The sequence below is a fragment of the Chiloscyllium plagiosum genome, unplaced genomic scaffold, assembly GCF_037043375.1.
Source record: "Chiloscyllium plagiosum isolate Xiang-an unplaced genomic scaffold, Cpla_swu_hap1 HiC_scaffold_3, whole genome shotgun sequence".
Lineage (NCBI taxonomy): Eukaryota > Metazoa > Chordata > Chondrichthyes > Orectolobiformes > Hemiscylliidae > Chiloscyllium > Chiloscyllium plagiosum.
This window is the reverse complement of record NW_028270141.1, coordinates 148926648-148950142: the sequence shown is the minus strand read 5'-3', so window position 1 is coordinate 148950142 and position 23495 is coordinate 148926648. Positions and strand designations below refer to the sequence as shown.

At 40.5% G+C, this 23495-nt stretch overlaps 1 protein-coding gene across 18 annotated transcripts in view; it reads left to right on the top strand.

Annotated features, from left to right (window-relative positions):
• LOC122548528 (serine/threonine-protein kinase MRCK alpha-like) overlaps positions 1-23495 on the top strand; it is a 595544-nt gene that overhangs the window by 198533 nt on the left and 373516 nt on the right. The gene's annotated exons all lie outside the window — the stretch shown is intronic.

Here is a 23495-nt window from a genome sequence, read left to right as displayed (position 1 = left end):
ACAGCAAGATGTTAGTTCAAAAACAATGCAGAATGTATCATTGGCCATTAGTTATCACTTATCTGTGGCCCCCTTTGATTATGTTCCTTGTAAGATAAATATTAAAAACGCATGCTCTTTAGGGGCTTGAATTTTTTTTAAATCAAGGGTTAAAATACCTTTGATTTTAGTCCTACTCCTTTTTCCTCCCTTGCTGCATATTCACCAGGGTCAAGTTAGGGAGCAAGTTGATGCTACTCTGAACCAACAGCTGGGTATTACAAAGAGAAGTCAGGGCTGAGACTTCTCATTGTTTATTCCTTCCATGACTTCGCAGGACTTCTGGTAGCTGTATTGCCCAGATCAGGGTTACCTTTCAACGTTCATTCTGTTTTAAAGAGCTAATTCTGGTTTCCTTAAACTCAATTCATTCTTATTACAGTAGCCATATGATTTAATTGTTGATGTCCTAGATCTGTACCATGTGGAGAAGTGTGCAAGGCTTTGGAAGTTCATATGCATTTATTTGAAGCATTGTGACAGTTCAATAATCTCTCCTTATAGATATCTGAAAGTGGATGTAGGTTTCCTCGCTGAGCTGGAAGGTTCATTTTCAGACGTTTCGTCACCATACTTGGTAAAATCTTCAGTGAGCCTCTGGACAAAGCACTGCTGGTGTTTATATGTTTGGGTTTCCTTGGGTTGGTAATGTAATTTCCTGTAGTGACATCATTTCTTGTAGTAATATCTTTTCCTGTTCTTTTTCTCAGGGAGTGGTAAATGGGATCTAAGTCAATGTGTTTGTTGATAGAGTTCCAGTTAGATTGCCATGCTTCTAGGAATTCTCATGCATGTCTCTGTTTGGCTTGTCCTAGGATGGATGTGTTGTCCCAGTCGAAGTGGTGTCCCTCCTTATCTGTAAGTAAGGATACGAGTGAGAGAGGGTCATGTAGTTTTGTGGCTAGTTGGTGTTCATGTATCCTGGTGACTAGTTTTCTGCCTGTTTGTTCAATGCAGTGTTTGTTACAATTTTTGCACGGTATTTTGTAAATGACATTAGTTTTGCTTGTTGTCTGTATAGGGTCTTTTAAGTTCATTAGCTGCTGTTTTAGTGTGTTGGTGGGTTTGTGTGCTACCATGATGCCAAGGAGTCTGAGTAGTCTGGCAGTAATTTCTGAAATGTCTTTGATGTAGGGGAGAGTGGCTAGGGTTTCTGGACGCGTTTTGTCTGCTTGTTTAGGTTTGTTGCTAAGAAATCGGCAGACTGCGTTCATTGGGTACCCATTCTTTTTGCATATACTGTATCGGTGATTTTCCTCTGCGTAGTTCCTCTGTGCTTCAGTGTGTAGCGACTCATTGAAATACTGTTCTGATGCAGCTTCGTTTATGGATGTTGGGATGATTGCTTCTGTAGTTGAATATTTGGTCCGTACGTGTTGTTTTCCTGTAGACGCTGGTTCGAAGTTCCCTGTTGACTGTTCGCTCTAATGTGACATCTAGGAATGGCAGTTTGTTATTGTTTTCCTCCTCTTTAGTGAATTTTGTGCCAGTAAGGGTATTATTAATGGGCTTGAAGGTTTCCTCTAATTTGTTTTGTTTAGTGATAGAAAGCAGGGAACACCAGCAGTGCTTCGTCCGGAGGCTCACTGAAGATGTTACCTGGTATGGTGACAAAACGTCTGAAAAATGAACCTTCCAGCTCAGCGAGAACCTGCATCCAGAACCTCAACCTGAGCTACAAATCTTCTCAAAACTCGCTAATATCTGAAAGTCTCCTTATAGACATCTCAGTTGTGAATCCTCTGTGCCCCCCTTTATATTCCATCAGGTTTTGCTGTGAAATCGCATTGAATATGGCTCTTTGAAAAAGCTGTTCCGTTAGTCTCAACTGTTACCTTATAACTGTACACCTCTCTCCTCTGTAATTGTATATCCAGATCCCTTTTGAAAACTACAGATTCAAATCGTAATAACTCAGTGTAGAAACAGTTATCTTCCTCCCCACTCCAGATTCTTTTGCCAATTAACCTTGTGGAATTTATTATGAATATGGTCAAATTTAGAGATGGAGAGAGGTGGTCTTGTTCATTGAACTGCTTTGCCAGGAAGATGACAAGGTGATTGGTGCAATAAAGTTTTAGTAGGACTATTTTTGAAAGCCAGGTGGAAAAAAACATTACAAGTGTTGGACATTCCAAATTTCAGAAACTCTTTGTATCAAATAAAGAATGTTATTATCAGCCTCGGTTTGAAATGGTCTTAAAGCATTAAAAATGAATAGTAACTGGACAGAGAAAGCTGTGGTCCGTAATACCGTACTGATGCAGCAAAAACAAACAGTAAAACTTCATTGCTTTTCTTCCCAGTCAAAATCAGTGTAACCCAAGTACTGAACTGAGAGGTTTTACATTTCCATTGGGAAGAGGTGATGAGTGAATTTGCATAACCCATCATTTTACAGAATCAAACTTTTTGATTTAGTTAATGTCAGCTTGAGTCACTGGTAAAAGACAGGTTCTGAGTCAGAAAACTGGGATGAGATTTGCTTATCTTCAGCATCTGGTTGGATTTGTATCTCCCAATCAAAGACTGTTTGATGGTCTTATTCTCATTCCATACATGATCCCAGTGTATAATTTCTGCTGGTGTGAACTCAACAACGACTTTTGAAAAGTTTTGATATGATTGTCTGGTTTGCTACAATGGTATCATAAATGTAAGGAGTTATATTTCTTCCAGGCAAGCAGAAGGCTAAGTTATGGTTTTGCAGGAAAGTATAATCATCATTGTAAATTTGGTAATGGTGTGCTCCTAATACTGACAAGACCCCGCACTGTGACATCACACAGGCCCGTTCTTTGCAGAATGCATCTGCATATCATTGATGAAGGCAGATCCTGCGCATGCACAATAAAACATTGTGGTCCATTTACACGGGCACAGATGAACTTAACAGAGTTTTATAATTGCATGCTATTCCCCACATTAAGGCAAGGTTGTGATGGAATTTGTTCAACATTGGTATTACAAAACTCCAAAGACTGAAAAAGTTTAATTACATCCTTCATACAATACAATCACTTGCCTAATGATAGGTGAAAGGGAAGCTGAGCTGTGTTCCTTGCTTTATTTTCGCAAGCTTTTATTCTAGTTTTAGTGTTGTAGATTTCATCTTCGTGTGTGTTTCATGATCAGCACTGTGTTGCTGAAAGCTGCTCATATAAACCACGTATTGTTGGCTTTGAGGCTACAGGTTCTTCTGAACTGTGAGCTGGGTGACCAAAGGAGCCGGAAGTGAAATATTAGTTGATTTCAGTGACGCTCAGGATTAGTTGACGCTCAGGATTTTTCTCCACTCTACCTGTGACTATTTGGAAAACTGTGAACAGTGTTTGGCCCTGTATCTAAGGAAGGAAGTGGTGGTATTGGAGGGCATCCAGAGGAGGTTTATAAGAATGATACTGGGGATGAAGGGGTTGTCATTTGAAGAGCGGTTGAGGAATCTGAGTATTTCTGTGATGGAGTTTAGAAGGATAAGGGGGGGATCTGATTGAATCTTCCAGAATGCTGAGAAACCTGGATTGAGAGGGCGTGGAGAAGATGCTTTCACTGGTAGGAATGATTTGGACCTAAGGGCACAACTTCAGAGTGAAGGGACAATCCCTTAGAACTGAGATGAGGATTTTCTTCAATCAGGCGATGGTTAGTCTGTGGAATTGATTGCTAGAGAGGGCTGAGAAGCACAAGTCATAGAGTCATAGAGATGTACAGCACGGAAACAGATCTTCAGTCCAACCCGTCCATGCCGACCAGATATCCCAACCCAATCTAGTTCCACCTGCCAGCACCCGGCCCATATCTCTTTTATATCTTTCCCCTCTCACCCTAAATCTATGCCCTCTAGTTCTGGACTCCCCGACCCCAGGGAAAAGACTTTGTCTATTTACCCTATCCATGCCCTTCATAATTTTGTAAACCTCTATAAGGTCACCCCTCAGCCTCTGACGCTTCAGGGAAAACAGCCCCAGCCTGTTCAAACTCTTTCTATAGCTCAGGTTATCCAACCCTAGCAACATCCTTGTAAACTTGTTCTGAACCCTTTCAAGTTTCACAACATCTTTCTGATAGGAAGGAGACCAGAATTGCATGCAATATTCCAACAGTGGCCTAACTAAGTCATTGAGTGTATTTAAGGTACAGTTAGTTAGGCTTGTGATTAGTAAGGGAATCAAGAGTTAAGGCGGGAAGGGGGTTGAGAAATGTATCAGCCATGATTGAATGGCAGAGCAGACTCAATGCGCCAAATGGCCCAATTCAGCTCCTCGTCTTTGGTTTTACTCAAAGAACTCCAATAGACTGATCAAACATGATAATCTTTGCACAAAACCATGTTGACTCTGCCTAATTAGCTTGAACTTCTTCAAGTGCCCTCTTATCACTTCCTTAATAGTAGCTTCTTTAGTTTTCCCATGACAGATGTTACGCTAACTGGTCTATAGTTTCCTGCTCTCTGTCTCCCTCTCTTTTGAAAGAAAGACGTTACATGCACTATGTTCAAATATAAGGAAACCATTCCAAATCAAGGGAGATTTGGAAAATTAAAACCAATGCTTCAACTATCTCACAAGCCATTTCCATCATAATCCAACGGTGAAGCTGACCAGGACCTTGGCTCTTTCTGGCCCACAGGTCCAATGATGTTCTCATTCCCACTTCTCTGGTGCTTGTAATTTTTCTTCCATTCCTTTCTCCCTTTCATTTCCTGATTGATTGCTGTTTCAGGAATGTTACTTGTATCTTCTGGAGTGAAGACTGATGTGAAATACCTGTTCAATTCATCTGCTGTTTCCAATTTTATCCTTTAATTAATTCTTCAATCACTTTCTTTAGAATCAATAATCACTTTGTTGACTTCTTCATATATTTCTAGATACATTTTTTTTATATAGTTCTGGCCAGTCTTCTCAATTCTAATTTTTCCCTCCTTAATTGAATCTTTGCTGATTTTTATTCTGTTAATAATAATTTGTAATCATCTGACCTGCTAACTGTCTTTACACAATGATATGCTTTTTCTTTTAGTTTGGTAATGTTTTTAGTTAATCAGAGATGGTGGGTAAATCTCTTGGAGTTTTTCTTACTTGGAAATTATCCATCTTGTGTATTCTGAAATATTCCCTTAAGTGTCTGTCACTGCATCTCTATTGACCTCCCTTTTAATCTAATTTGCCACTTCACTTTTACCAGCTCTGTTCTTGCAGTCTTACAATATCTCTTATTTAACCTTAGCTAAATAGTCTTGGACCCACATTGCATTCTTGTCTATAATCTGATTTCCTCTTTGCCAATTTGCATGTGCCTTGGGTTATAATGCAGATTATGGGCTTTGAAGTTCTGCTTCTTAATTTGGTGTCTAGATTTTCATACTGAATATGCAGATTTTCCTTTATTGTCCTTCCTTGGTCATTGTTACCTAAATGGATCACGACTCCTGAATCTTTCCCTGTCACTGCAGGTTTCCCTGCAGCCCTGATACCAGCCAGGCATCACAGCTGTTCTGAAGGGTCACTGGACTCGAAGTGTTAACTCAGCTTTCTCTTCAGATGTTGCCAAATCTGCTGAGTTTCTCCAGCAATGTGTTTTTGTTTCCAGCATCTGCAGTTCTTCATTTTAGTTTTATTATAGCTGTCTCGACTTGTGCTCCTTTCTGCAGTGGACATGAATGTCATAAATACATTTTTACATGAGGGCAAGTATTCTAAAATCAATTTTTGGAAGATAATAGCAACCCCCAAGAACAGTCAGTGACAGGTGAATTGAATTTATTATAGCAAAGATTGATCTTTTTCAGTTCCTATTAATTGGATAGTTTGACATCAAATCTTGCAAGAAGAAATAGTTTGTTTTCTCTGTCTATTTGACAGTAATTATGATACGTCAGTTCAGTATCTGATACTGATACTGGATCCATTATAGATACTCAGAGTAACTGAGTTATAGAGCATGGAAATGACATTCATTTTGCTGGTTGTTGGTACAGGGTCCTTCAGGTGCATCAGTAGCTGTTATGGTGTGTTGGTGGGTTTGTGGGCTACCATGTTGCCAAGGGGTTAAGGTAGTCTGGTTGTCATCTCCAAGATGTCTTTGTATGGTAGTGTGACTAAGGTTTCTAGGCATGTTGTGTTTACTTGAACGTGTCGCAACTCACTGCAGCACCCAGGAACTATGAGTTGCAGAAGAAAAATACTTATATTGAATTGAATTGAATTTATTGTCATGTGTACCAAAGCACAGTGAAAAGCTTTGTCTTACAAGCAATGTAAGCAGATCACATAGTTAAATAGCATAGATCAATAAATAATAGGTAAACAGCAGCAAAAACCAAAACACAGATGCAGGCGAATGCTAAGAGTTTGAGAGTCCATTCAGTATTCCAACAACAGTATGGTAGTAACTATTTTGAAACCGGCTGGAGCGTGTATTCAGGCTTCTGTACCTTCTCCCCGATGGTAGAGGTTATAGAAAAGCCTTGCCAGGGTGGGATGGATCTTTGAGAATGCTGATGGCCTTTCCTTGACAAGTGGGCCTGGTAGATGGATTCTATAGATGGGAGGTTGGCCTTTGTGGCCAACTTATACAGATATAGTGTATTCAAGAACAGCAAGTATCCAACAAACACAGTCTGCTGATTCTTAAACAACCAACCCAAACCAGTAGACAGAACACGCCCAGAAACCCTAGCCACACTACCATACATCAAAGACATCTCAGAGATGACAACCAGACTACTCCGGCCCCTTCGTATCGTGGTAACCAACAAACTTTCCAACACATTGAAACAGCTACTGATGAATCTAAAGGATCCTATACCAACAAACAGCTAAACAAATGTCATTTACAAAATACCCTGTAAGGACTGTAACAAACACGGCGTCAAACAGACAGTCAACAAACTAGCCACCAGGATAACACGAACATCAACTAGCCACCAAAAGGCATGACCCACTATCACTAGTGTCCTTATCTACAGAGGAAGAAGGACACCACTTTGACTGGGACAACACATCCATCCGAGAACAGGCTAAACAGAGAATTCCTAGAGCCCTAGCATTCAAACCGGAACTCCATCAATAAACACATCGATTTGGACCCCATTTGCCAACCTCTGAGAAAAAGAACCAGAAATGATATCCCTACTCTAACAGACCAAGACACATAAATAGAAAGTGGGATAGACCACCAGCGCCTCACCGGAGGCTCACTAATGATGTTATCTAACATGGTGAAGAAACATCTGAAAACAAACCTACCAGCTCAGTGAGCAAACTTACAACTTGTACCTCAATCTGAGCTACAAATCTTCTCAAAAATCGCAAATGTGGATGAGTGCTTAAAATGCCGGGGCATAGTAGGCAATGGATCGAGTGTAGGTAAATGGGATTAGTGGAGTTTGGTGTTTGTTAGTTAACATAGACTTGATATGATGTGGAGAAAGTGAGGACTGCACATGCTGAAGATGAGAGTGTGGTGCTGGAAGAGCACAGCAGGTCAGGCAGCAGCTGAGGAGCAGGAGAATCGATGTTACGGGCAATAGTCCTTCATCATGTTGACTGAATCCAATTGGCTGAAGACTAGCATCTGTGATGCTGGGAACCATTGGAGGAAGCTGAGATGGATTATCCATTCAGCACTTATCTTTTGCACTGTTGTATTGAGTTCTTCCATATTTGCGGATGGGGATATTTGTGGAGCTGCCTCCTCCAGTGAGTTGCTTAATTGTCCACTACCTTTCACAACTGGCTGTGGCAAAACTGCAGATCTTAGATCAGATCGATTTGTTGTTGGATTTCTTAGCTCTATTATTTGCTGCTTATACTGTTTGACACGCAGGTAGTCCTGTTTGGTAGCTTCTCCAGTTTGACACCTCATTTGTGGAAATGCCTGGTGCTGCTCCTAGGTTGCCCTCCTGTACTCTCCATTGAATTAGGGTTGATTCCCCAGCTTTGATGATAATGGTTGAGTTGGGGATATGCCAGGCCATGAGGTTACAGATTGTATTGGAGTACAATTCTGCTGCTGTCAGTGGCGCATAGCGTCTCATGGATACCCAGTCTTGAGTTGCTAGATCTAATAGAATAGCTACAGTGTGGCCCATTGAGTTCTCACTGAACCTCTGAAGAGCATCTCACTCAGATCTAACCCACTATACTATCGCCATATTTCCCATCTAATCCACCTAACCTGTACATCTTTGGAATGTGGAGGAAACTGGAACACTGGAAGTGGGTGAACTTGCAGCATGGGTTGGTACCTGGGACTTCGATGTTGTAGCCATTTCAGAGTCATGGCTAGAGGAGGGACAGGAATGGTTATTGCAGATTCTGGGATCTAATTGTTTCAGCAAGAACAGAGAAGATGGTAAAAGAGATGGGGGTGTGGCATTGTTAATCAAAGGTAGTATTATAGCAGTTGAGATAATGTTTGAGGATATCCACTGAGGTAGTTTGGGCTGAGGTTAGAAACAGGAAAGGAGAGGTTACCCTGTTGGGAGTTTTCTATAGGCCTCTGAATTGTTCCAGGGATGTAGAGGAAAGGATAGCAAAGATGATTCTCGATAGGAGCGAGAGTAACAGGGTAGTTGTTATGGGGGACTTTAACTTCCCCAATATTGACTGGGAATACAATAGTTCAAGTAATTTAGATGGGTCAGTTTTTGTTCAATGCGTGCAGGAAGGTTTTCTGACACAGTACGTAGACAAACCAACAAGGAGCGATATTGGATTTGCTACTGGGGAATGAATCCAGCCAGGTGTTAGATTTGGAGGTAGGTGAGCACTTTAGCTATAGAGTCGTAGAGATGTACAGCATGGAAACCGACCCTTCGATCCAACCCGCCCATGCAGACCAGATATCCCAACCCAATCTAGTCCCATCTGCCAACGCCTGACCCATATTCCTCCAAACCCTTGCTATTCATATACCCATCCAAATCCCTCTTAAATGTTGCAATTGTACCAGCCTCCACCACATCCTCTGGCAGCTCATTCCATATACGTACCACCCTCTGCATGAAAAAATTGCCCCGTAGGTCTCTTTTATATCTTTCCCCTATCACCCTAAACCTATGCCCTCTAGTTCTGGACTCCCCACCACAATGAAGACTTTGTCTATTTATCCTATCACCATTGCGCTTTAAGTAGTTCTCTTCAACTAATGCCATTGGATCATTTACGTCATAGGATTGTAGAATAGTTACAGTACAGAAGGAAGATATCAGCCTTTCATATCTGTGCTAGGGCTCTGTGACAACAACTCAATCTATCCTACTTCTGGCTCTTTTCCCATTGCTATGCTATGCTTTTTTCTTCAGGACTATGCAATACCTTTTGAAAGCCATGATTGAATAAGTCTCCACTACACACTCACAATGCACTCCAGATTCACAGCTTTAAAAAAGCTTTTTTCTTGTCTCACTATTGCTTATTTTTTTCGATCACTGTAAACTGTTGTTCTCTGGTTCTCAACCCTCCCACCAATAGGAACAGTTTCTCCCTAAATGTACCGTTTGAATTTTGAACAGCTCTATCAAATTCTCTGTCAAAGGAGAATAATTCCAGCTGCCCGAATGGAGACACATAGCTGAAGTTCCTGATCCCTGGCAACTTTCTTGTAAGCCTTTTCTCCACCCTCTTTCAAGCCATGGCATTCTTCCTGAATTCTGGTGCTCAGAGTTGAATACCATAATCCAGTTGTGGCTGAATCACTATTTATTAATGAACTTCCTTACCTTGGAAATCTTGTCTCCATTATTAAAACCCATGTTCCTGTTTGGCTTTTTAATCACTTTCAAAAGATATTTGATACAGTGTCGCGCACTAGCCTTGTGGCAAAATGTATAGCTCATTGGACGAAGGCGTCAGTAGCAATATGGATACACATTTACCTAAGGAATAGGAAACAATGAAATGGTTAATTGGTCTCTTTTTGAGCTGGAGGAAGTTTTTTATTGGTGTTCCTCAGAATCAGTTTTGGGACCCATGCTTTTCCGAAGAGAAATAAATGGTCTTGGTATGCAGAAGACAATTTCAAAGTTTGTGGCTGATACAAAACTTGACAGCATTGTCAGTTGAGAGGAGGGCAGTGTTGAACTCTGGAAGGTTCTTGGTGACAGGTTGGTGGAGTGGGTAGACAGGTGGCAGATAAATGTGGTCGTTCAACGTGGAGATGTGTGAAGTGAAACCTTTAGGTACAAAGAGTACAGAGACACGAGACAATAAAGGATACTATTCCCAAGGGTGTGCAGGAGCATAATTTTGTGCATAAGTCACTAAAGGTGGCAGGGCAGGTGGAGAGAGCTGTTCTTAAAGCATACTGTTCTGGGCTTCATTAATACAGACAGAGTACAAGAATGTAGAGGTTATTCTGAACTTACATAAGACACTAGTTAGACTTCAGCTGGAGTATTGTGTACAGTTCTGGATGCTACACCTTTGCAAGGATAAATTAACAGGAGAGAGTGCAGAAGAGGTTTACAAGAATGATTCCAGGGATGAGAAAGCTTAATTATGAGGATAAATTGGAGCAGTTACGATTATTTTCTTTGAAAACTTGATTTGATTTTTTGTAGTCACATGTCCTTAAGTACAGTGAAAACCTTTGTTTTATGAGCAGTACAGACAGATTATAGCAAACAAAAATGTACAGATCATAGGGTGCTTAGACAGAGAGAGGCATTCAGGTGACACTGCACAGGAGATGCACAAAGCAAGATCAACATCAGCAAGATTGGTTTGAAGTTACAGACTCCATTCAGCACTAACAATGTCAGGGAAGAAGCTGTTTTTGGATCTATTGGTGTGTGTATTCAAGCTTTGTATCTTCTGCCTGACGGAAGAGGTTGTAAGGGAGCATTACTGGGTAGTGGTGGGGGGTGTGGTCTTTGATGATGTTGGCAGCCTTTCCTATGGGAATAAGAATTATAAATGGAGCCCATGGATGGGAGGTTGGCTTCAATGATGATTTGGAGACGGCAGTGTTGTACAGGGGTGTATAAAGTTAAAAATCACACAACACCAGGCTATAGTCCAACAGGTTCATTTGGAAGAACTAGCTTTCGGAGCCACCTGATGAAGGAGCAGTCCTGCAAAAGCTAGTGCTTCTAAATAAACCTGTTAGACTATAACCTAGTGTTGTGTGATTTCTGGCTTCAATGATGATCTGGACTGTGCACACAACCGTCTGTAGTTTCTTAGTCTTGGGCTGTACCAGACCATTATGCATCCAGATAGAATGCTTTCAGTGGTGCATTTGCAAAAGTTGATGAGGGTCCTTATGGACATGCCCATTTTACTAAGCTGCCTGAGGAGGAAGAGGCATTGTGCCTTCTTGACCCATCGCATTTATGTGGGAAGTCCAGGACAGATTGTCAGTTATCATCATTTCTGGGAAGTTGATGCTCTCGACCCTCTCTACCTCAGCTCTGTAGATGGGGGTGTGTCGTCTTCCTTTCTTCCTGAAGTCAATGATCAGTTCTTTAGTTTTGCCGTCATTCAAAGAGAGGTTGTTATCATTGCACCACCTCCTCGTTTGGAATTTGGCTACACAGTCATGGGTGTACAGGGAGTACAGTAGGGGGCTGAGAATGCATCCTTGTGGGGCTCCAGTGTCAAGAGTTATCATGGAGGAGTTGCAGTTGTCTGAAGAGGAGAAGACTAAATGAAGATTTGATGGAAATTTTCAAAATCATGACTGGCCTGCTTCGATTAGATTGGAAGGAACTGTCCCCACTCATAAAAAGATCAAGGACTAGGCATACAGAGTCAGTGTTTTGCAAAAGAAATAGGACGTGAGAATGAACGTTTTCACACAGAGTAGTTAATGGAATGCACTGGCTGGCAGCGTGGTGGAGGCAGGTTCAATTGAGGCATTCAAGAAGTTATAGGATAATTTAAATAGAAGGAGTGTGCATGATTCGGGGGAAAGGGAAGAAATTGGTATTAAGTCAAAATGCTGAAAGACGCAGTGAAAACATTTCTGGCCTGAATGGTCTCCATTTGTGCTGTTACAAATCTATGATCCTCTACTACCTTCTGTGCTTTATGCATAGAATCCCTTTTCCCTCTCACTATCTGCACCTCTGTTAGAATTGTGTGTTTTATTTTATGATGGTTCTTCTCGTTCTTCACAAAATATGTCAATTTACACTTCTCTGAATTAAATTTCAACTGCTGTGTTGTCTGCCTGTTCCACCAGCCTGTTTGTCTCCTTATGAAGTCCATAACTACTTTTCTTGCAGTTCACAACCCTTCCAAGGTTTGTGTAATTTGCAAATTTTAAAACCTGAGACAGTAGATGGGGTCTTGGTTTCACATCTCATCTAAAAGGAAGTATCTCTGAGAAAACAGCACTCACTCAGTAGAATGTCAGCTTTTATATTTATACTGCATTGGAAGCGTTCAAAAGGAATTGGATTATCCGAAAAGGAATAGTGTGCAGGGTATCAGGGAAAAGGGGGCGAATGGCTTGAAGTAAATTATTCATTTGTGAGCCACTGTAGATGTGACAATCCAATTGTCCTCCTCTTGAGTTGTAACAATTCTGTGAAATCCTGCATTAGACCTTGAACCTTCAATTTTCTGATTCCATGTTGACAAATTTAGCTACAGCTGATAGGGAAGTGGGGACCAATTGAAAAGGATTTGCATTAACCTGGTGTAGGTGCAGTAAGCCAACCAACCATCACCTGTGCTGCAGGATTGTACACGGTGGATATTTGGTCAGTTGTTCTGCTGTTGATTGCGAGGTAATGACTCCAATCTGGACAGTGTGGAATTTGGATGTGGCCATGGTAAAATTCACCAATGATGGCTTGAACAGTATTCCTTGAAAGATAACTGGCATGCAACTGTGAGCACTGGTCAGGTGCTCTCTGTGTTCACCCGTGGTGCAGCACCCTATTGAGACAAACCTGGAGCAACAGTGAATAATAATGATTTTGTTTAATCTGAAAGCAGTTCTTATTGTAGAAATCTTCATTTGAGATTAAGATAATTGACTATTTCCGGCTGGTTTTGTTGAAGTTGTAAGTAATAAAATTGTACAACATCTGATTTGGATATTCATAGCATGATTCCCGCATTCCCCACATTCCACTGTTCAATACAATAACATTGTGGTTATGTTGCATGCAAACTGATTGTTTTGAATTCATATCACCAATGTTATCACAGTCGCACCCTACCAGATATCAAGATATGCAAGTCAGTCTCCATTGCAGTTTGTCAGTACCCTGGAGAATCCAGGATAGTAGAGAATGATGTAATAACCAGATGTGCTTTTCTTACAGATGTATGTTTTATATATATGCATATATTTGTGAAGGTGTTGGTTCGGTCATTTGGTTGCGATGCAGAGTAATGCCACCAGCGACGGTTCAGTTTCTGCATCAGCTGAGATTGCCATGAAGGGCCCTCCTTCTCAACCACTCCTCTCTCCTGAGATGTGGTGACTGTCAGGTGAAACCATCCAGTTGTGTCTCTTTACTGACAGAGCAGTCCTATGGTATATAAAAGCTCGACAAAATCAGAAGAATGGTATTTGATCCAATTAGACCATGTTTACCATATGAGAGTTTTAATTGCATATTTACTCACTGTATTCCTACAGCTGGCAAGGCCCTAGGTTCTGGGATTCCATGCCTTTACCTCTTTCTTTCTCTCCTTTAAAATACTGCATATAAACTATCTCTACCAAATTTGGTTACCTGTCTATCTCCTACTATCTACTTACTATCTCCTTCATTGACTTGGTGTCATAGTTTGTTTGATAACACTCCTGTGAAGCCCCTTTTGGAATGTTTTACCATTCAGGTAGTCCCAGGTTGCAAACAGCTTCTGTTCTTGACTCTGTGCGCAAGTTGAAACACAGTATAGTCAGTCAGATCACAATAGTCATTTGTATGCCAGATCTTTAAAATTATTAATTCAATCCTGCGTAGGATCGCGTTTATAAGTGTGAGCATTTATAAATTGGACTTTTGTAAATCTGGTAGCCTCTGTAGTGAAATGGATTATACAAATTCATATGGCTATTCTCCTTCTCATATCCCTTTACCTCTATCCAATCTAGTTTTGAACATTGACATAGTTTCTGCCTTAAGTTGTAAAATGAATTCCACAGTCATCTTTCACCTTCTCTCCGTTGAAACTTGCATGTCTGCTCCTTGCCTACATTCTCATAACTACTAAAACATCATGTTTCTATGTGTGCATTATTTCATACTTTCAAACAGAACTATTCAATCATCCCATAATTGTTACTTTCCCCAATTTTTCAGATTTTCATACAAAGCAGCATGCTCGTACTTCTTCTGTCTTCCAGGTTCTGTTCTGGAGGTGAATGGTTTGCTGTACTGGCACATAGCACTTTATGGTGATGGGTCACATGTTCTATATATTATGATGTAGACCATGTGATTATACATATTTTTTAATATCATTTGCTATAAGTTTGGTTACTGGTTTTAGAGTTAGTAATATTTGATTGTTATGTATATGTGAAGTTAATTATTAACTTGTAAGTATTCCTGGTATGTGGTGATTTATTTTAAAACAGTTTTTGAGGCCATGACTTTGAGCTTTAGGGTTTTATGTGTCACTGATGGTTTTTGTTTAGCTTAGATCATTTTGTCACCCAGCAAGATAAATAATGGAGCCTCTAGGCTTTTTGGAAAATCCTGGAACTTGTTTATTTAAGTTTAATAAACAAGGGAAATGCCCATAGCTTAAAGAGAGAGATTCATTTTAGTTTTACTTTGAGTTTTGAGAAATCTGTGAAGTTATTGGATTCAGATGGCTGTGTAGACCAGTGGTCCTAAGCAGTAAAAATATAGTGAACTAAATTATGTTGGAATAAAGAGTTAGTATTAAACCTAGACCAGAAATGTTGGGATAAAACCCTGAAGAGTTACTTAAAGTATTTTTAAGCTCAGGTGCTCCAGAAATAAGCTATCTTCAGGTCAAGCAGATAAATTAAAGTCGCACATGACTTAAAATTAATATGGCGTTAGAGACAGAGACTCTGGTGTGAATATGGTATGAGTGGTACTGTAGGGTATTATAGTTGTGTTTCTATTTCTAGTTTATACAGGGGTGTTTTAGGATTAATGGGATGATATTTTGTGTGTTGTAAATAAGTAGTTTGGCTTATTCTATTTTACCTTTATTTATTTCGTTCATAAACTTGCAACATAAAGATAAATGAAGGGAGTGGGGAGGTTGCAGAAGGACTTTGACATTTCAGGAGAGTGGGCAAAGAAGTGGCAGATGGAATATAATGTGGGAAGGTGTGAGATGATGCATTTTGGTCAGAAGAATAGAGGCGTAGAATATTTATAAATGGGAAAGGCATCGGAAATCTGAAACGTATAGGGACTTGGGAGTCCTAGTGTAGGATTCTCTTAATGTTAACATGAAGGTTCAGTTCACAGTTAGGAAGGCAGATGCAATGTTGGCGTTCATTTCAAGAGGGCTAGAAAACAAGAGCAATGATGTACTGCTGAGGCTATAGGGGAATATTGTGAAGTTTTGGGCCCCACATTTAAGGAAAGGTGTATTAGTGTTGGAGGGGATCCAGAGGAGTTTTACATGAATGATCCCAGGGACAAAAGGCTTGTCAAATGAGGAGCGGTTGAGGACTCTGGGTCTGTATTCATGGAGTTTGGAAGGATGTGTGGGGATCTGATTGAAATTTAGAGACTACTGAGAGACCCAGATAGAGTGGGTTTAGAGAAGATGTTTTCACTAGTTGGAAAGATTTGGACGCAAGGGCACAGCCTCAGAGTAAAGATATGGCACTTTAGAACTGAGATGAGAAGGACTTTCTTCAGCCAGAGGGTGCATATCTGTGGAATTCATTGCCATAGAGAACTGTGAAGGTCAAATCATTGATTGTATTTAAGACAGAAATAGATATGTTCTTGTTAGTAAGGGGATCAAGAGTTACGGAGAGAAGGTGGGAGAATGGGTTTGAGAAATGTCCCAGCTATGATTAAATGGTGGAGCAGACCCGATGGGCCAAATGGCCTAATTCTGCTCCTTAATCTTATAGTCTTACATCTTAATGTTCAAGCAAAATCTGCAGCATCGTGTGCTTATGTCCCAGCAAGAGACCACTTTGTTAGAACCAAATCAAACGAGATCTTTCAAGCTGTGCTTCAGTCAGGGATCTGACTTGTCCAATAATAACATCGGCTGGGATCATAACGATGGGTGCATTCGTGTAAGCCAATCACTGACTGACCTTGGAACAGAATTTGTTAATGTAATTTTCTGCTTATATTATTTTTTTACATTCTTGTAGTTATTGAAGCTTAACAATGGGCAGTGCTGGCTGAGTCCAACAGGAAATAATACAAATCTTAAGCATAGCAAACCAAATATGCTCCAAATTTGTATCAGTTTGCCTTGACAGGATGTTGTAATTTCCCATGTATGTTGAAGTTGGAGATTATTCGAGTCCTGTGAGGAAAGGCATGCAGTGCTGAGAATTGTTTCTTTTGCAAGTATTGTGGCAAGTTTGCAGGCTGGCTGTTCTCCCCCATGTTCTTCATGGAAAGTGAGCCAAGAAAAGAGCTTTGATGATCTGAAATGTTATGGGCTGTTTCAATGATGAAAAGCTCATAACTCAGAAGCATTTGAATTTGTGAGCATATAACATGATCTAATTCCCTTTATTAAAAGAGTTTATGGCAATGTAATGGTTATGGTATCCAGCAGCCTGGGCTAATGATCTGGAGACGTGAGTGCAAATACCACCAATGCAGCTGGAGAATTTAAATTCAGTTAATTGAATAAAACCCTAGGCTCAAATCGTTCCAGTCGGGTCGGAATTCCAATTTGCAACCCAGACTAAACGTTCTACAGTTATTTATCTGCAGTGTTTTGGGTCCATCTTCCATTGGAGAATCCTACATAACTTGCATATGCAGGAATTCTTGCAGAGCAGAGAGCAGGAAATCTTTCAGTAGGTCATGCCCCAATCTACAACACTAGCTACTGCATTCCAGGGAGGAAACACAGTTTGAACGCCCAAACTGCAGAATGGAGGAAAGTCAGTGAGGATGGCAGGTGAAGAGCTTGGTTGGGCTGGGGTTGGCTGGCTAGTTGGATGGGTAATTGGATTGGTTCAGTAGGAGAGGGTAGTTGGGGTAAGGAGAAGTCCAGTAGCATAGCTACTCAGGAGTTAGAACCGTTTATAATTGTAACATTTTTTGGATAACTATCTAAGTTGGAGTCCTGAGCCATCTTGGTCAAGGTTGGAAACCTTTTCAGAGGTTCCAGACGTGGAACTTCTTGCACAACTCAGGCATCTAATATGTATTTTTTGGGTTATGTTTAGTCTCCAACTATCTAGAGACCAGAGGATTTGAGTTCTTGTATAGGTAATTTTGGACATTGGTCTGTGTTCACATATAAAAACCCATCTGAATCACAAATATTGTCAGGGAAGCAGTCCATCCTTACCCAGTCCAGTCTGGGTTGAATCCAGATTGACATTGATATAGTTGGCTCTTTGGAACATATGGACATGGAAGCAGGAATAGGCCATTCAGACCTGTGAGCCTGTTCCACCATTCAGTGGAATCATGGCTGATCTGTGTCCTAACTACATATACTTGTTTTTGGCTGATATCTCTAAATATTTTTGCTTCACAAAAATTTACCTTTCTCAGATTTAAAATTAACAACTGATGCTATATCTACTGCTGTTTGTGGAACTGCTGTTTGTCTACAGCTCTACCCCCTGCCTGCATTTTAGGTAAATTGGGCCATAAAGCTGTGGTCTTTCTCCCAGCTTACAAGCAGGATCTTAGTGTGAGCACTCGGTACAGAAAGTCATACCTGGTTTGACGTAACTGAAGAGCTCCCATGTGACTGCTTGGAGTTGGTGGATTGGTCTATATTCAAGAACTCAACAGCCAACCTAAATAAGTATGCCACTACCGCCACAGACTTCATCAGTAACTGCATGCCAAAGATGTTAGTCCGCGTGTTCCACAACTGGGAACCAGGAGATCCACTACCTACTGAAGTCCAGTTCTCAGGCGTTCAAGTCAGGTAATACTGACCTATACAGGAAATCTAGGTATGATCTTCGTAAGGGCATCAGGGATGCCAAGAGACAATACCAGACTAAACTAGAGTCCCAGACTAACCACATGAATGCACATCAACTGTGGCAAGGCTTACATGATTTAATGGGCTCCAAAGCGAAGTCTAGTAGAATCGCTGGTAACAATGTACCCCTCCCCAGTGTGCTCAATGCATTTTATGCTCACTTTGAACTGAAGGTGAGTGAAATGCTATCATCTGCCCTGACAGCCTTGGGTGCACTTGTACCCATGGTCACTGCTGCAGACGTCAGATCAGTTTTCTTGAGAGTGAACCCATGTAAAGCAACTGGCCTGGTGGAGTTCCTGGTTGTGCACTCAGATCCTGTGTGGACCAGCTGACAGGAGTATTTGCTGACATCTCCAACAGGTTTTAGAAAGTCAATGTTGACGAGTACAATGAAAACAAGTTAGTGGATGAGCAGCAGGGGCCCACCTCGCTGGAAGTGGACACTCCCATCAGGCAATATCCTTCTGGCCGCGGGGCTGTCTCCCTCTGTGTGTGAGAGACTAGGGCCTGACAGAGTGCCGCACATTCCGGGAGGGAAGGTGACAGCTCTCCCCTCCCCTTAATCCAATGTGAAGTTCCCACCTGCTTCAAGAAAACCATCATCATCCCCGTGCCAACAAGAAGTCATACAGTGTGCTTTAATGACTACTGCTTGGAGGTACTGACATCTGTCACCATGAAGTGCTTCAAGAGGTTAGTAATAGCTCACATCAACTCTAGCCTATCAAATTACCTTGATCCGCTACAATTCATCTACTGTCATAATAGGTTCATGGCAGATCTCCCTGGTCCTACACTCATTCTTGGAACATCTGGATAACAAGGACACCTATGTAGGACTCCTATTTATTGACTTCAGCTCCGCCTTCATACCATCATTATCCCATCTCTAAACTCCAAAACCTAGGACTCTGCTCCCACCCCTGCTGTAGGAAGCTACCTCTGACACACTCCACAAGTTCGCTGCCTTTCAGACTGTGGCTGTCTGCTTCTCCCAATCTATGTTAATATTAAAATCCTTCCTTAATGCTCCTCTAGCTTTGCTACACACATGCCTAATTTCTGCATTTATATAGTCTAACACTTCAAAGCTGCTACAGGTGGTTTGTACATAACATATATTACAATTTTAGATCCTTTACTGTTCCTCAGTTCCACCCATATGGTCTCCACTGAATGCTTTCATATCTGTGATTAGATTACTTACAGTGTGGAAACAGGCCCTGCGCCCAACAAGTCCACACTGACCCGCCGAAGCGCAATCCACCCAGACCTGTTCCCCTACATTTACCCCTTCACCTAACACTACGGGCAATTTAGCATGGCCAATTCACCTAACCTGACATCTTTGGACTGTGGGAGGAAACCGGAGCACCCAGAGGAAACCCACGCAGACACGGGGAGATTGTGCAAACTCCACACAGAGAGTCGCCTGAGGCAGGAATTGAACCCGGGTCTCTGGCACTGTGAGGCAGCAGTGCTAACCACTGAGCCACCCATGTCTGCCCTCATGATTGAAGTAATTATGTGTCTAATCAGAAAGGCTACTCACCTCATTTCTCATTTTCTCTGTCAGTGCAGTAAATCTTATAACCAGGTATGTTTTCTTCATAATTCTGACCTTCCTGCAGCCATAGCTTAGTAATACTAGTACTGTATAGCATAATCTTCAATTTGAATTTGTGTCTGCAGCTAACTTATTTTATTCCTTACAATCTGTGCATGTGTATATAGAGAACTCTTACTTGGGCCATGTGCTGTAACCTGTCCCTCGGCACTGATGCTTTGTTTACCTGTTTGTTATTTCTCTCTTGTTGGTTTAATCAATGCAGTTCCTACAGTTTTGTCATTCTCTGCTGTATGTGAAGTAGGAGTCCTGACTCTTTGTTTACTCTCTGTCATGTTCCTCGATTTTGAAACTGCATTGACCCCGCCACGAGCTCCCCACGGCCTTCTCCCCCCACCTCCATACCCCCAGTAGTTTTAAAGTGCTTGTGACCATCCTATTTAGCCTCACTGCTAATACAGAGATTGAGGTCCTTATTTTGAATTTTGATTCTGATTCCTGATATTCCTCAAACAGGACTTTTGCCTATGTTGGTGCTCCTAACATGAACCACAACAACTGCACCCTTCCCTTCCTACTCATCCTTCCAAACTTCATCAAGTACAGACCTAGAGTCTTCAAATGATCCTTAAATGACAAGCTCTTCATTGCCAGGATCATTCTTGTAAATCTCCTCTGGAATCCCTCCGATGACAGCACATCCTTCCTTAGATATGGGGCCCAAAACTAATCACAGTATTCTAAATGTGGTCTAGCCAGAAGCTTATACAGCTTCATCAGTACGTCTCTGCTTTTGAACTCTAGACCTCTTGAAAGGAATGTTAATATTGCATTTGCTTTCCGAACTGTCATGAACCTGCATGTTAACTTTAAGAAAATCCTGAACTAGGACTCTTAAAATCCTTTGTGTTTAGATTTCCAAAGCCTTTCCCTGCATAGAAAATAGTCTTCACCTCTATTCTTCCAACCAAAGTGCATAATTCACACTTTCCCAAGTTATATTCCATCTGCCACATGCATTTTCTTAACCTGTCCAAGTCCTTCTGCAGCCTCCCTGCCTCCTCAACATGACTTGTCCCTCCACCTATCTTTGTGTCATCTGCAAACTTATCAAAAATGCCCTCAGTTTCTTCACTCAACGAAAAAACACAAAAAAAACTGCGGATGATGGAAATCAGAAAAAATATCAGAAATTGCTGGAGAAACTCAGCAAGTCTGTCAGCATCTGTGGAGAGAAAACAGAGTTCATGTTTTGGGTCCAGTGAACCTTCTTCAGAACATTCTGAAGCCTCACTTTCTAGCAGCCCAGTGTCCACTCTTGCCTCTCTCTTACCTTCTATGTATTTTTTAAAAACTCTTGCAATCTCCTTTTATAATACTGGCTGCTTATCCTCATATTTCACCTTTTCTCCCACCCCTATTGTATTTCCAGTTATTTTCTGCTGATTTTTAAAGGTTTCCCAATTGTTAACTATCAGAAAACACTATCTTGATAAGTGGCAGGAAGTTTGGAAGAAGGAAGCAGAAATGGTGTCTTGTACCAGAATACCGACTAATCTACGGTGTAATTGTTTCTGCTACCTTTCAGACTTTGGTTAGAAGCACAGCTAAACTCTTTGAGGCTTTTTGTAAGTTGTGTACATGTTGCTTATTTTGTTGCAGTCCCAAGCCATTATGTCTCTCCCTCAAATGTAACGCTAACCAGAATCTACTTATTGTAATAATCTGATCAATACTGTTTCTCTGTAAACATTCATATTTACAGCCTTTCCTAAAAAAACACAAAAGGAAATTGTCATGTTAGGAAGAGCAGCCATAGTTAGAAAATGTCATAAATTTTGTGATTTGGAATTAAAAAGAGAAATCCTGGAAATGAAATTGTAGTGAGGGATTCAAACCGACATATTACCTTTCTTTTTGCTGTTTTCAGATGGAGTTGTATTTCTATTTATATTTTAGTGGGATCTGTGACTCAAATTTCTTTGAACAAATATCTCAAACCAATAATTCAGGTGATTTTTAAACTAAAATACTTGCTATTTGATATTTTGTTTGTTAGTGATTGAGAAATCAGGATGAAGGGAGCGAATGTAGAACAGAGTAAAAGGGAAGGCAGGTTTTGGGATTTGATGGGGACTATTTTATATTCTGTGACATTTGGATAACCTGAATGTAAGATTACACGTTTGAAAGATAAGATGTAATCTCCCAAAAGACTTGATGCAAAGTAGCCACGTACAGAAAGTTTTCCTTATCGTTTTCTTACAACCCGTCCAGTAAGCATATCCATGAGTGAAGCAGATTCTATTTGTACTGCTAAGCCAGTCTATCTGCTTTCACTGAAACTGAAGAGATTTTCTTTTCTCCTCCATTAATTTTGATTCCTCCCCCTCTCCTCATTGTATTGTATTTTTTGTGAAAGTAGCAGCTCACTATCGTTAAGATTCTTGGTAGCTGTCACTAGATTACACTATTAAGAAGTCTTATGACTTTGGCTGTCAGATAATCAACTCAATGACAAATTGAGGTTATTAGAAGCACTGTAATATTGAGAACTAGTCTTTATTACAGACTTCAGCGCACCACTGTCAAATGTTGCTCTGGGAGATTTCAGTTCTGTGACCTATTGTATACCTTCAATCATTGACGTTTCAGGAAACATTTCAGGATCTATAAACAGATATCTCCCTGCACAACATCTTTTTCCAGAATATCTGGGTTTTGTCATATCTCTAAGATCCAGAGATGATACTAGACATAACCAGTACATGGTCAGGTCTTTAAGTGGCTACTTTGCATTTAATTTTCCACATCTACATTTGATTCAGTTACAACTGACATGGAAAAAGGCTTTTACTATTAAAAGATATACATCTTTTGTACAGACCGACCGCTTTTAAAAAGAAAATTGAATTCCTAGTGGCCAGATGTAAAGAAATTGTATGAAAAGATTTCCCATTTTAAGACATTTGCTGTAAAACAAATCATTGATTGCACACTTTCTTGTGTGACTTTATTCTCTCAACTACAGAAGAATCATGCTTCAAAGCAACATTATGATCCGAGGTGATGATAATACTTTATAAGGCAGATCCCAGACTAAAAGATGGCTTGATAGATCATGTTTTGTTTCTGGTATTTCTTGATAAAGACTTGCACTGAAACCTAAGCGCACGATATTGCAGATTTTCTTTAGCAATAAAAAAAGTTTATTTACCTAAAGAAGTGAAGGTAAAATAGAATGAACAAACCACTTACAGAAAACACATATTCAAAGAATTTTAAACACACCATAAATGTATAGAGTCATATACCTTTATGGTATAGAGTTTATGACTCTATATTTTTATGGTGTATTTAATATTCTTTGAATTTGTGTTATTGGTAAATAGTTTATTTATTGCTATTAATCCCAAAAAGTTTCAAAAAGAAATCACTGTTGAGTACCTAAAACACTCCTTTTACAGTACTCTTCACAGAGGAAAAGCTTTTCCTAACAGCTCAGTAGGCTCAAGGTAAGTGTGGACTTTAAGTCTTAGACTGGAAATGCTGACAATTTCTTCCTGGAGCTCTCCTATTACTGAGGTTAAACGTTAGGTGAGAGTGACTTGTCCCTGACATCAAGGATACCGAGCAAAGCTATAATAATTGGGAATTGGGGGGAAATATTCTCTCGTTGTTAGAGTCATACCTAAACAAAGGAAGATGGTTCTGGTTGTTGAAGGTCAGTCATCTCAGCTACATGGTATCTTTGCAGCATTCCTCAAAGT